A 12,540-nucleotide genomic window follows, 5' to 3' on the forward strand; every position below is an offset into this window, starting at 1 on the left:
AAGTCATTTTTTTTTTGTCTTCAGTCATTTGACTGGTTTGATGCAGCTCTCCAAGATTCCCTATCTAGTGCTAGTCGTTTCATTTCAGTATACCCTCTACATCCTACATCCCCAACAATTTGTTTTACATACTCCAAATGTGGCCTGCCTACACAATTTTTTCCTTCTACCTGTCCTTCCAATATTAAAGTGACTATTCCAGGATGCCTTAGTATGTGGCCTATAAGTCTGTCTCTTCTTTTAACTATATTTTTCCAAATGCTTCTTTCTTCATCTATTTGCCGCAATACCTCTTCATTTGTCACTTTATCCACCCATCTGATTTTTAACATTCTCCTATAGCACCACATTTCAAAAGCTTCTAATCTTTTCTTCTCAGATACTCCGATTGTCCAAGTTTCACTTCCATATAAAGCGACACTCCAAACATACACTTTCAAAAATCTTTTCCTGACATTTAAATTAATTTTTGATGTAAACAAATTATATTTCTTACTGAAGGCTCGTTTAGCTTGTGCTATTCGGCATTTTATATCGCTCCTGCTTCGTCCATCTTTAGTAATTTTACTTCCCAAATAACAAAATTCTTCTACCTCCATAATCTTTTCTCCTCCTATTTTCACATTCAGCGGTCCATCTTTGTTATTTCTACTACATTTCATTACTTTTGTTTTGTTCTTGTTTATTTTCATGCGATAGTTCTTGCGTAGGACTTCATCTATGCCGTTCATTGTTTCTTCTAAATCCTTTTTACTCTCGGCTAGAATTACTATATCATCAGCAAATCGTAGCATCTTTATCTTTTCACCTTGTACTGTTACTCCGAATCTAAATTGTTCTTTAACATCATTAACTGCTAGTTCCATGTAAAGATTAAAAAGTAACGGAGATAGGGAACATCCTTGTCGGACTCCCTTTCTTATTAGGGCTTCTTTCTTATGTTCTTCAATTGTTATTGTTGCTGTTTGGTTCCTGTACATGTTAGCAATTGTTCTTCTATCTCTGTATTTGAACCCTAATTTTTTTAAAATACTGAACATTTTATTCCAATCTACGTTATCGAATGCCTTTTCTAGGTCTATAAACGCCAAGTATGTTGGTTTGTTTTTCTTTAATCTTCCTTCTACTATTAATCTGAGGCCTAAAATTGCTTCCCTTGTCCCTATACTTTTCCTGAAACCAAATTGGTCTTCTCCTAACACTTCTTCCACTCTCCTCTCAATTCTTCTGTATAAAATTCTAGTTAAGATTTTTGATGCATGACTAATTAAACTAATTGTTCTGTATTCTTCACATTTATCTGCCTCTGCTTTCTTTGCTATCATAACTATAACACTTTTTTTGAAGTCTGATGGAAATTCCCCATTTTCATAAATATTACACACCAGTTTGTATAATCTATCAATCGCTTCCTCACCTGCACTGCCCAGTAATTCTACAGGTATTCCGTCTATTCCAGGAGCCTTTCTGCCATTTAAATCTTTTAATGCTCTCTTAAATTCAGATCTCAGTATTGTTTCTCCCATTTCATCCTCCTCAACTTCCTCTTCTTCCTCTATAACACCATTTTCTAATTCATTTCCTCCATATAACTCTTCAATATATTCCACCCATCTATCGACTTTACCTTTCGTATTATATATTGGTGTACCATCTTTGTTTAACACATTATTAGATTTTAATTTATGTACCCCAAAATTTTCCTTAACTTTCCTGTATGCTCCATCTATTTTACCAATGTTCATTTCTCTTTCCACTTCTGAACACTTTTCTTTAATCCACTCTTCTTTCACCAGTTTGCACTTCCTGTTTATAGCATTTCTTAATTTCCGATAGTTCCTTTTACTTTCTTCATCACTAGCATTCTTATATTTTCTACGTTCACCCATCAGCTGCAATATATCGTCTGAAACCCAAGGTTTTCTACCGGTTCTCTTTATTCTGCCTAAGTTTGCTTCTGCTGATTTAAGAATTTCCTTTTTAACATTTTCCCATTCTTCTTCTACATTTTCTACCTTATCTTTTTTACTCAGACCTCTTGCGATGTCCTCCTCAAAAATCTTCTTTACCTCCTCTTCCTCAAGCTTCTCTAAATTCCACCGATTCATCTGACACCTTTTCTTCAGGTAAAAAGTCATAAGAATAAGAATAAAAAGAAAAATTAGATATTCCAACGGAAATATGTTCTTCGATTACAAAAATATTCCAATTTCTTTACATTTGTCTCGTATCTGTTTCATTTGACTGCATCTGTTTCAATCAGGATATGAGATTACACATAATAGGAATGGTCGAAAGCTTTTTTTAACCACCGGGACCACCGTTACTTATTGCTTCAGACGATAAAAAGATGAATGATTTGTAGCGTGTGTAAAAATGCCATGTCTGACCAGGATTCGAATTTGGAACCTCCGAATGAAAGTCTGAGACGCTACCACTCGTATCACGGAGGCCGGCAAGAATGGTCAACCTGAGATTCTACAAGACTACTCCTCATTTACAATTATACACATCATGTTCAATCATCCTCTGAAGTAATATCTTACGGTGGTCCCGAAGTCTAAAGAGAAAAAAGAAAAGGCTTAGCATGTTGATGTATTCTGGTATATTCTTGCCACTGAAGAAGGCAAGGAGCCAATCCATTCTCCATTATTTTTTAAGTTTGGCGTTATAGGAAGTGAATATGGGTAATGTCAGCACGCTTAAACTCACAACGGTTGTGGAATCTGATATGCATTCATTTTATCCCTCAATTATTCATTATTATGGTTTATCATAATAAAGTCAACATAGATTGTTTACAATCGTTCTCCCGATTTTGAACAATCAGTAAATGTTAATAGTAATCTGCCGTATTGAAGAGTAAATGTGTATTGTCATTGATTTATTTTCCTATTCTGATTACATAGTTACGGAAGTAATCTGTGAGGACGGTGAATTGAATCTGCCGTATTGAAGAATGAATGTGTATTGTCAGTGGTTTATTTTCCTATTCTGAGTGAATGTGTATTGTCATTGGTTTATTTTCCTATTCTGATTAGATAAGTTACGGAAGTAATCTGTGAGGGCGGCGGTAAATGTTAAAAGTAATCTACCGTATTGAAGAGTGAATGTGTATTGTCATTGGTTTATTTTCCTATTCTGATTAGATAGTTACGGAAGTAATATGTGAGGGCGTTGATTTTTATGCCAAAACGAGAGCATTTTGTTTTTATATACAGTTTGCAAGCAAGACGACCTTTAAACAGCACTAGTAATTTATCTAAAACTAAATCTTGGATTGGATAGAAAACAGCAGAAAGTTTTGTTTTAGTTCTTTGAGAATGGTTAAAATTGATAAAATACGACAGCAACAGGCTGTTGTTTATTATTAGAAAAATGTAGCATACTTAGTAAATTTTTATGTCGATTTCTAGCCATGATTTTTGAAAAGATGGGAGTTTGTAACAATTTATTAGTTAACCGGTATTCTTTTATGGAGTTTTATTGTTCCTGGCCATAAATATCGATTCAGCTATAAATGTATACAGTTCATGTACATAAACTGTAGAATCAGGCGCACGTTTTATGGCTTCTATAACTCGATTAAGATACCTGTTAGTTTCCTTTGCTAATATTTCAACAATTTTGCCAGTCTATAAAATTTTAAAATAAGTTGCATATTCTGCAGCATTTGTGATATCAATTTTGATGCCAGAATCTGAATTGTCAAATGGATAAATAACAGATTAAAAGTTACCTCAGACCACGGTAAAGTAGGTTTGACTTTCTTCGTTTTTTCGGAGGTTATTTATCTTGGTTTTTCTAGTCAGTCGTCTTACCTTTTTTCCTAGGAGTTTTTTTTTTTGTGAATTTGCAGCGTAACATCATCAGTCGATTCAACTTTTTTTTTGTGTAAACATTGTTGTGTTAGGGAGATTGAAGTCATTGCTTTATGAACAACACCTTGGTCTTCTTCTACACCCTTGTGGCGGCTGAGAAATTACGTGGATTTTCAATACCTAGATCACTAACACTATCGCTAAACTCACCATTCGATTGTAAGTCTAATAGTATTTCACGAATTTCATGTTCATCCGTTAAATTATCATAATAACGTTTAGAAATAAATGAAAACAAACCTTTAACGGCCATTATTTACAATATGCATGTTATAAAGTGTCATTGTTATACATGTATGCTGTGATATGACTTATAGGTAAATTGTTCTTGAATCTAAAAATCATTCAGGACATTCTCTAGGGTGGTGAAAATAATAAAAGAATGTTCGTATAAACATGCATTCCGAAACGCCTCGTTAATGAGTGTCGGCTGCCAAAAGGTTTCGTCCTGATTTCTGGGCACTCGATAAAATTAAGCCAGACTAATTCTTGGGATCCAAAGTAAGAAGTAAATAAGTAAATTTAGTGTTTATATGAAATGTTAGTTAACAAATTTTAAAAAATAGGTCTCTGAACTGGATGTAGTTTGAAGGGATCTGGAATAAAAGACAAAATATTATCCTCGAAAAATACATTATTTTATGTTTAGCGTAATATAATTTTGTTAAATGGGATTTAACTTTGTTAAATTCAGATGTCCGAAAGAATCCTGTAGCGAAAGCAAAGGATGAGAAACAGCTCGCTGATGTAAATGTCTGCCGGTGGGTTTACATCGGTTACATCCAGACTGAGACCTAGCTGATGACTAATATGTAGTCAGTGAAGTGGGTCAATAACTGACCTCCGGAAAAGCCCACCAGAGCCATTAACGGGGTCAGTGTGGCGACCGGAATCGCCACCAGGTAGGGTATCTTTCCCTACGCGGTTGGTATGTTCAAATGCAATACCAAATACTTACCGCATTTATTCCAGTACCCCCCGCCTCCAAATAAGTCCCGAACCTCGATTTTCCGGACCGAATATCTAAAAAAAAAAAATCGAGTATATACTGGTATTTTAAAGTGCAACAGATATTATAAAAAAATACGAAAATATTCAGAAAGTAAAGAAAGCATTTAATTCGTTAATTTAAATTATAATATTAATATTACATTAATAATTAATTACCGTAAGTACTAGTTTAGTTCAGAATCAGTAGGCAAGTAAAACGAAAAGAAAGTATCATGTTGAAAAGGATCATTTCAATTCACTTTTTAACAGGGGTTTTTATTTTTAAAACACTGTCACTGTCAATGTCTGTAGAAGAGTTACTGGTAGTCTCCACGTCGCTCAGCCAAGGTCTTTACTACCATCAAGTTCATTAGATATTTCGCATTTTTTAAAACATTTCCTTACTAATTCCGTAGAAATTCCTTCCCGGGCATTTTTTATCCAAACACAAATCTGGTTAAAATCTGGGAGTTTGATTCTTCCTGTAGGCGTGAGAAAGAAATTTTCATCAGCCATCCATTTACTGTACAGTTGTTTTAATGCAGATTTGAACGGTTTATTAATGCAGACATTTAGTGATTGCAATAGAGATGTCAATCCGCCTGGAATTATTACTTTGTCTGTCATACTCTTTTTTAAAATGTCTTTCACTTTATCAGTCGTATGCCCCCGATAACTATCCATTACTAGCACACCGGTAGTTTTTTTATTAAGTAAATCTTCTGATCGCTTTTGCCATACCCACCTGATCCGATCTAAAATTAAGGTTTCGTCCATCCAACGTGATTCCTGTGCTCTGATAATAAATCCATTTACCTGTGCGGTAGGAAGAGTTTTTCTTTTAAAAACAATGTACGGGGGTAATTTTGATCCATCAGAAGTAATGCAAAGCATAACACTACACAATTGTTTTTCATTACCACCGGTGCGAATCGTAACACTTTTTTAACCTTTTTTTTTTACGGTTTTGTAAAATATACAAAAATTTTAAATTTCAAATTTTATACGGGGGTTTGATCAGCGTTTCCTGTTTGAGAAGGCAAATAGCCTTTATCTTTTCTAAGATTTATTTTGTATTTGTGAAAATGTAATATTTTTTGGTCATAAGCGTCTGGAATTCGTTGAAAAACGGTCGTCTTTCGTCTTATTGATAAATCATTTCGTGTAAAAAGTTGTGTTATCCATCCACGGCTTGCTTTAAAATCAACTTTATTCAACGATTTAGCGATTTCACAAGCATATGATTGACAGATTTCTGTCGTGTCAGCATAACCGCATTTCCTTTTTTCCATAACAAAGTCGTACAATTTTTTTCTACGTCTGTGTATTTTGGTTTTAAGCCACGAAAACCCCTTTTATTACCAGTACCTTTCACCAGAAGTTGTTTCTTCTTATGTCATTCTCGAATGAAGGTTTCATCTACGTCAAATTTTCTTCCTGCCGCCCGATTTCCAATTTTTTCAGCCTCTTCTATAACGCGCAGTTTTTCATTTACTGTAAAAGATCGTAGACGCTGTCCTTTTGTACTCATTTTAATGCCGTAATTAAAATAAATCGCCGCATTAAACTTTACAAGATAAACTAAACAGATAAAATGCACATAACCGTCCACATATACAAACACCTACAATGACTATGGCGAATAGAAAAGACGACGATGGGTAACCGATACTGTAACTGTAGTATAATTAGAACCGGATGCAGCCTATACAGAATGAATCAGTTTTATAAAAATACCGTAACTTCGTTCTTATCGATAATATGAACAGGATGAATTCTGTATAAGTGGCATCCGGTATTAATAAACGAAAGCCTAATGTAACTATATTTATGTGATTGAATATAGGTACTTATAAGTAAACGTTTACTTTACATAAATTATCCTGGCTAAAGGTTATGTTTTAAGTAAGACCCGCACCCTTATTTTTTCTGTCCAATTGCAAGAAAAAAAGTACGAGGGTACTCGAATAAATACGGTATTATTTCAAACAAATTTAGATAAAATTAATGAGCTTTAAAGATGCATAATTAATTCTTTTATTTGACTCTTTCTTTTTTTTTAAATTTTCTTTTGTCTATTTTACTAAAATATTTGTTTTATTTATGTGTTTTTAATAAACTTGTTTTTCGCTTGTGTGAATCGTATTCGTACCATTTTATTCAGAATCAATTCTCTACAATTTTTGATTAAAATTTTATGTGTTTATTACCGATATAACACTTATTTTAAACCAAATATAAAATAGGATGCCTTTCGACCGCAGTAATTTGTCTTTTATCCCAGATTTCTGGAAAACTATAAAAGTACACTTTTGAAGCCTATAGTAATTCTATTCTGTTATAATACTATATTATAATAATAATATTTTATTATTTATAATGTATTATAAATAACAAAATTGTAATTTTCTTGAAACATTTCTCCCTTACTTTTTTTTCTAGAAATAATTTAAGGGATATCAAATATTTTTTTTTTAATTTCTTTTTAAGTTATTTTTTAAATGCAATTTGTAACTTTGCGAGATGGATTTAAATTAATTTTTGTTTCAATTTTTTGTTACCACAGACCATCGGAGTGGAATGGTTAAAAAATGTTACATTGAAGGTAAAAACTATAATTAATTACTTTTGTGTAGCTAACAAAAAATATATAAAGCGATTTTTTTTTCAGTGATGTTGCTTAATAAACATTTAGGGGAAATAAACATTTAAGGGTGCTTTCTATTTATTATCAATGAACGTAATTCATTTCGTTCATAAATATGTTATATAAGATTATAATAATACAGTAATTGTAGTTTTATTTTTATCATGTATTTAGTTACTATTTTTTTTGTTAAGTATTTGATTTAAATACATCATTATAGAAATCGAAAACCAGCAAAAATCGGTGTAGCTTAGGTTTTAGTAGTAAAATAACTATTTCAAAAGTTTCAATTAGCTGAACATGAAACTTTTATAGGGTGAGATTTTGTCTATGATTTTTATATGTTGGGTAGATAAAAGTCATTTAAAAAAGATAAATACAAGATAATCAAATGTGTAGTATACAAATGTGATTTTAGGAAGGATTTCTAAACATCAAATCACTATAGACTTATGACAGTACAATTGCATATAAAGGTCCTGCAAAAGATAACGATACAACTTAGCTACGTTACAGATTATTAAATCTATTTCGCGTACAGTCAAATAAAATTAAACTGGTTATTTTTTAAAAAAATTAGAAAATGTAATTAGTTCATAAGACTTTTTCAGAAGTGATAAGAAAACCTTATCCTACCGGATAAGCTTTAGAAATATAAACTGGATTCAGTTTTGGTACATACAATGGGACTGGTCTATCGACTGAAAATTTAACTAGATATGGTACTGGTTTTTCTACCGGTTAAGGAACTGGTTACTGTACATGTATATGGATAGGATATTGTCGATCAACTGGTACAGGAGTTTCCTTTTCGACTGTTACTGGATACGGTTTATCGACGTGGAATTGGTATACGTTTTTTCACCGTTACCAGGTACGGTTTCGGTACGGATACCGGATATGTTCGATCGACTGAAACTGGTACTTTCTTTTCAACTGCCACCGGATAAGGTATATTTAACAAAAAATCAAAAAAAGATTCTTGGAAGGTGATTCTGGAGTTAGAGGAGGAGAAAAATTAAAAAACGATTTTTTGAATTTTTTAATCTTTCGTGTAATATTTTTCCGCTATATAAGAATAAATAACCGTGCTGAAAAAGTATAAATTTTGTAGATTTTTAAATCACGTAAAAGTTTATTTTTCTACAAAAAAAAAGTATTACGTTGAAATTAAATCCATTTGATTGAATTCAGTAAATGTAATATTAAGAATTTAGCCGAATTACCGGTAGAAAAATTCCATTTCGGTAGCCAAACTTATCACTTCAGATCTCATTTTATATATCAATAAATATGTAGTATTTTACTGGTAAAATATTCTATTTTTACTTCCTTGTAAGAAAGTAAAGGAAGGAATAAGTAAAGAAAGGAATTTTAACGGAAATATCTATTTTGACCATCCTGTATTAATTTTGACTAGTTTCGGTGTGACGTCTGTACGTACATACATATGTATGTACGTATCTCGCGTAACTCAAAAACGATTAGCCGTAGGATGTTGAAATTTTGGAATTAGGACTGTTGTAACATCTAGTTGTGCACCTCCCCTTTTGATTGCAATCGACTGAACCGAACGTGTCCAAAAAACCACAAAACCCCAAAAGTTTGGATTTTGTAGTTTCTTAACTACAGAAGAAAGCCCAAATTGAGAGCGTTTGAACGATTTTTTTTTTTTTTTTTATTGTTACTTATATTTCATCGGTACTTATTTTCATTGTTTTCAGAGTTATAGCCAAATAAAATTTTAATTAATGGAATGTTTGGATCTTACGAAGGAAAGGCTTTTCGTTTCGAATCATACTTTATATCCTTTTTTTAACTTTTTTTTAATTTAAATATATTAATTTATTAACAATTATTAATTTCTGATTGAAAAAAAAATTTGCGATAAATAATAATTCAATAATAACAATAAAAAAAATATGGAAAAATATCAGAAGTTATTAATGAAATAAAATGTTATTTATTTTATTTTTAAAAAAATATTATATGTAATTAAATAGGAGTACAAGTCATGCGGTATTCTCATCAGATTATTCATATCATTTTCATCAGGGACACTAATCAGAAAATCTTTCTTTGAAATTAGTGATGTTAACTATAGATTCAATATCTCCAGTAAGGTATTGTATCGCTTACATTTTACTAGACTTGGCATACTAACCCATCGAGTTGGTCTAGTGGTGAACTCGTCATTTCAAATCGGCTGATTTTGAAGTCGAGTTATAAGGTTCAAATCGTAGTAAAGGCTGTAACTTTTATACGTATTTGAATTGAAGTGTTTTTTTAGACCATGGGTACAGGTGTTCTTCAATGGTTGGGTTTCAATCAGCATCTCATATTACACATCCCTGGAACGGTCGGCCTGACACTGTACTAGACTATTCATACAAATCATCCTCATTCATCCTCTGAAGTAATGCCTTACAGTGGTTCCGAAGGCTAAACAGAAAAAATAAATGAAAAAGAAAGGCTTAGGATATTGATATATTCAGATATATATATATATATATATATATATATATATATATATATTCAGTGACTCCTGTCACTGAAGAAAGCAATGAAGCAATTCGTTCTTCATTAGTTTTCAAAAAACTTGGCTTTGTTGGAAGTGAATCTGTGCCGTGTCAACTCGCTTAAACTCATTACGGTTGTGGTATCTGATATACCCCCTCAATTATTCATAATTGTGGTATTACATAATGAAAGGCAACATAGATTGTTTACAATCGTTCTCTCGATGTTCAAAGGTCAATGACGACGAAATAATACAAAACAACACTTTCAATGAAGACAAATCGTATCAAATCTATACAAAGGCTTTTAATTTTAGCATGAAAAACAGCAATGTTAGCGAGAGTATGAAAGTTAATTTGACGTATTTACTAATATTAATTTAATACAGTCTGTCAATAATAGTAAATTATTTTTTGTATAAACTTTTATTTTAATTTTAATTTAATTATTTTTATTTTTTAATAAATATGTACATATATATAAAAAATTTGATCGTTAGTTTTTATAACTTATCTAATTTCAAATATCAATGCTAGATAATAACCGACGTCCAGTCATACGCGTATTTCGTAATTTAAAAAAATATTAACTGATTTACACTCAAAATACTTGAAATTTTCCTATTCAAGGTCTACCGAAAGTAACAGAAAAAATTTCATGATCTTTCCTTTTCATTCCATGAAAGATCATTTCATTATCTTTTCTTTATATATAAAATTAAGATGCAATAAATATTGCGTATATATTATAGTGTAGATTCAGCTTCGTATTTAAAAACTGAGGAATATACTAGAGGGTAGAAACAAGTGCTGATTTACACAGTAAAAAATTACTACTTACGGTGTGTTTGAAACTTTTTCCGCCATATTAAATCAAGCTTTGGTGCCATGTTAAATCAAACTTTTTTTTAAATAGAAGGAATACACGTGATAAGTAATTTTAATGTAAAATTTACGTTGATGGCGGAAACCGTTTTTCGATAAATTCCTTCGTTTTTTGAGTTATAAGCAATCAAAATTGCAAAAACAGAAAAATCGCGATAGTGATAAAACCTAATAAACCGCTCTGAAGTAACGTTTTTATTTCGGATTGCATTACATCCAATAATAAATTTTATACGGTAATGTTGCAGGTAATGGCCCGTGCAATAATAATAACAATAATAGTCTCAACAATAAAATAGTGATATTTAAAGTAAATTGTATAAGTTGAACTGTAAAGTAAATGTAAAGCTGCTTCCATACTGCAGTATGATTCCGTGTATTTAGACACGCACACACACACACTCTGTACAATAAAATCCCTGTAATATTAATGTAAAACTTTACAAGAACAATGATGGCGGAAACCATTTCTCTACCTTAGTTTTCGAGTTGTAAGTAATCAAATTTACAAAAATAGAAAAAACGCAGTAAACTCAAAAAAATGAGTTTTTACCGCGTAATAACTCATTTTTATTCGTTTCTTGTTTAGTTATATGTATACATATATTTTTTTATAAATAACATAAATGTATAATCGTGGTTTGTACGAGTGTACAACATAATTAAAAAATAATATAGTATATATATATTTATACATTAAGCAAATGCTTATAAGAACCGGAAATATATAGAAACTTAAAGGAACTAAAGAAGTACTCCAGTTGTAAAATACTATGTAAAGGCAAGATCTTATAAAAGTAACAAATTTTTACATAAACTTATCGATTATTCAATTGCCGGTGTACATTTAAAAAAAAAATGTAAAAATAAATAGAATAATAAAAATAATTAAGAATTTATTATTAATTATTTATAATATCAGTACAAAATAAAGAGATAGTTGTGTAATTCAATAAATATTAATTTACATTAGACAAATGGTCATGCAATAAATTTATATTAAACAATGAAATGGATTTCTCATAAGGTTTCAGTTGAATATTTTTTCGATTAACTAGAATGACATCTAAAATATTTATAAATGTTCTCCTTTCTGATAAAGATGTCCTTTCAGTAAAAAAATATTGACCTTTAATTGGTATTGGAACTGGATATGGTTTAACAATTTGGTATGGTTATGGTATATGCAATAGATGTTTTAAATTCTGTTAATTTTAAGGAGTCATTTTGCAAAATATTATTAAGCTATCTTTAAGTGAAGTATAAATCTTATTTATGCAGTTGATGTATGAGTATAAAAAATATTTTTTTTGGCGTGACAACTTAAGTATTTAAACTCGAAAAAATATTGTAATAACAAAACAATTTACCTACTGCAATTAAGTATATCGAAGCACCATCGTAAAAATAGGAAATAATTAATAATTATAAAATGAGATTAAATGTAAATGTAATGAAAGTGATAAATTTAAAAAAAATAAAAACAACAAAGAATTTAAATAAATAATTACATATATTTCAGCATTAAAAACATACACAATGAAAATGATAAATATTATTTTAAAAAATTATGGGTCGAGATGCATTTTGATTGTTGAAGACGAATCGCCCTCACAAA

The sequence above is a fragment of the Lycorma delicatula genome, chromosome 10 (genome assembly GCF_047948215.1).
Source record: "Lycorma delicatula isolate Av1 chromosome 10, ASM4794821v1, whole genome shotgun sequence".
In the NCBI taxonomy this organism is placed as follows: domain Eukaryota; kingdom Metazoa; phylum Arthropoda; class Insecta; order Hemiptera; family Fulgoridae; genus Lycorma; species Lycorma delicatula.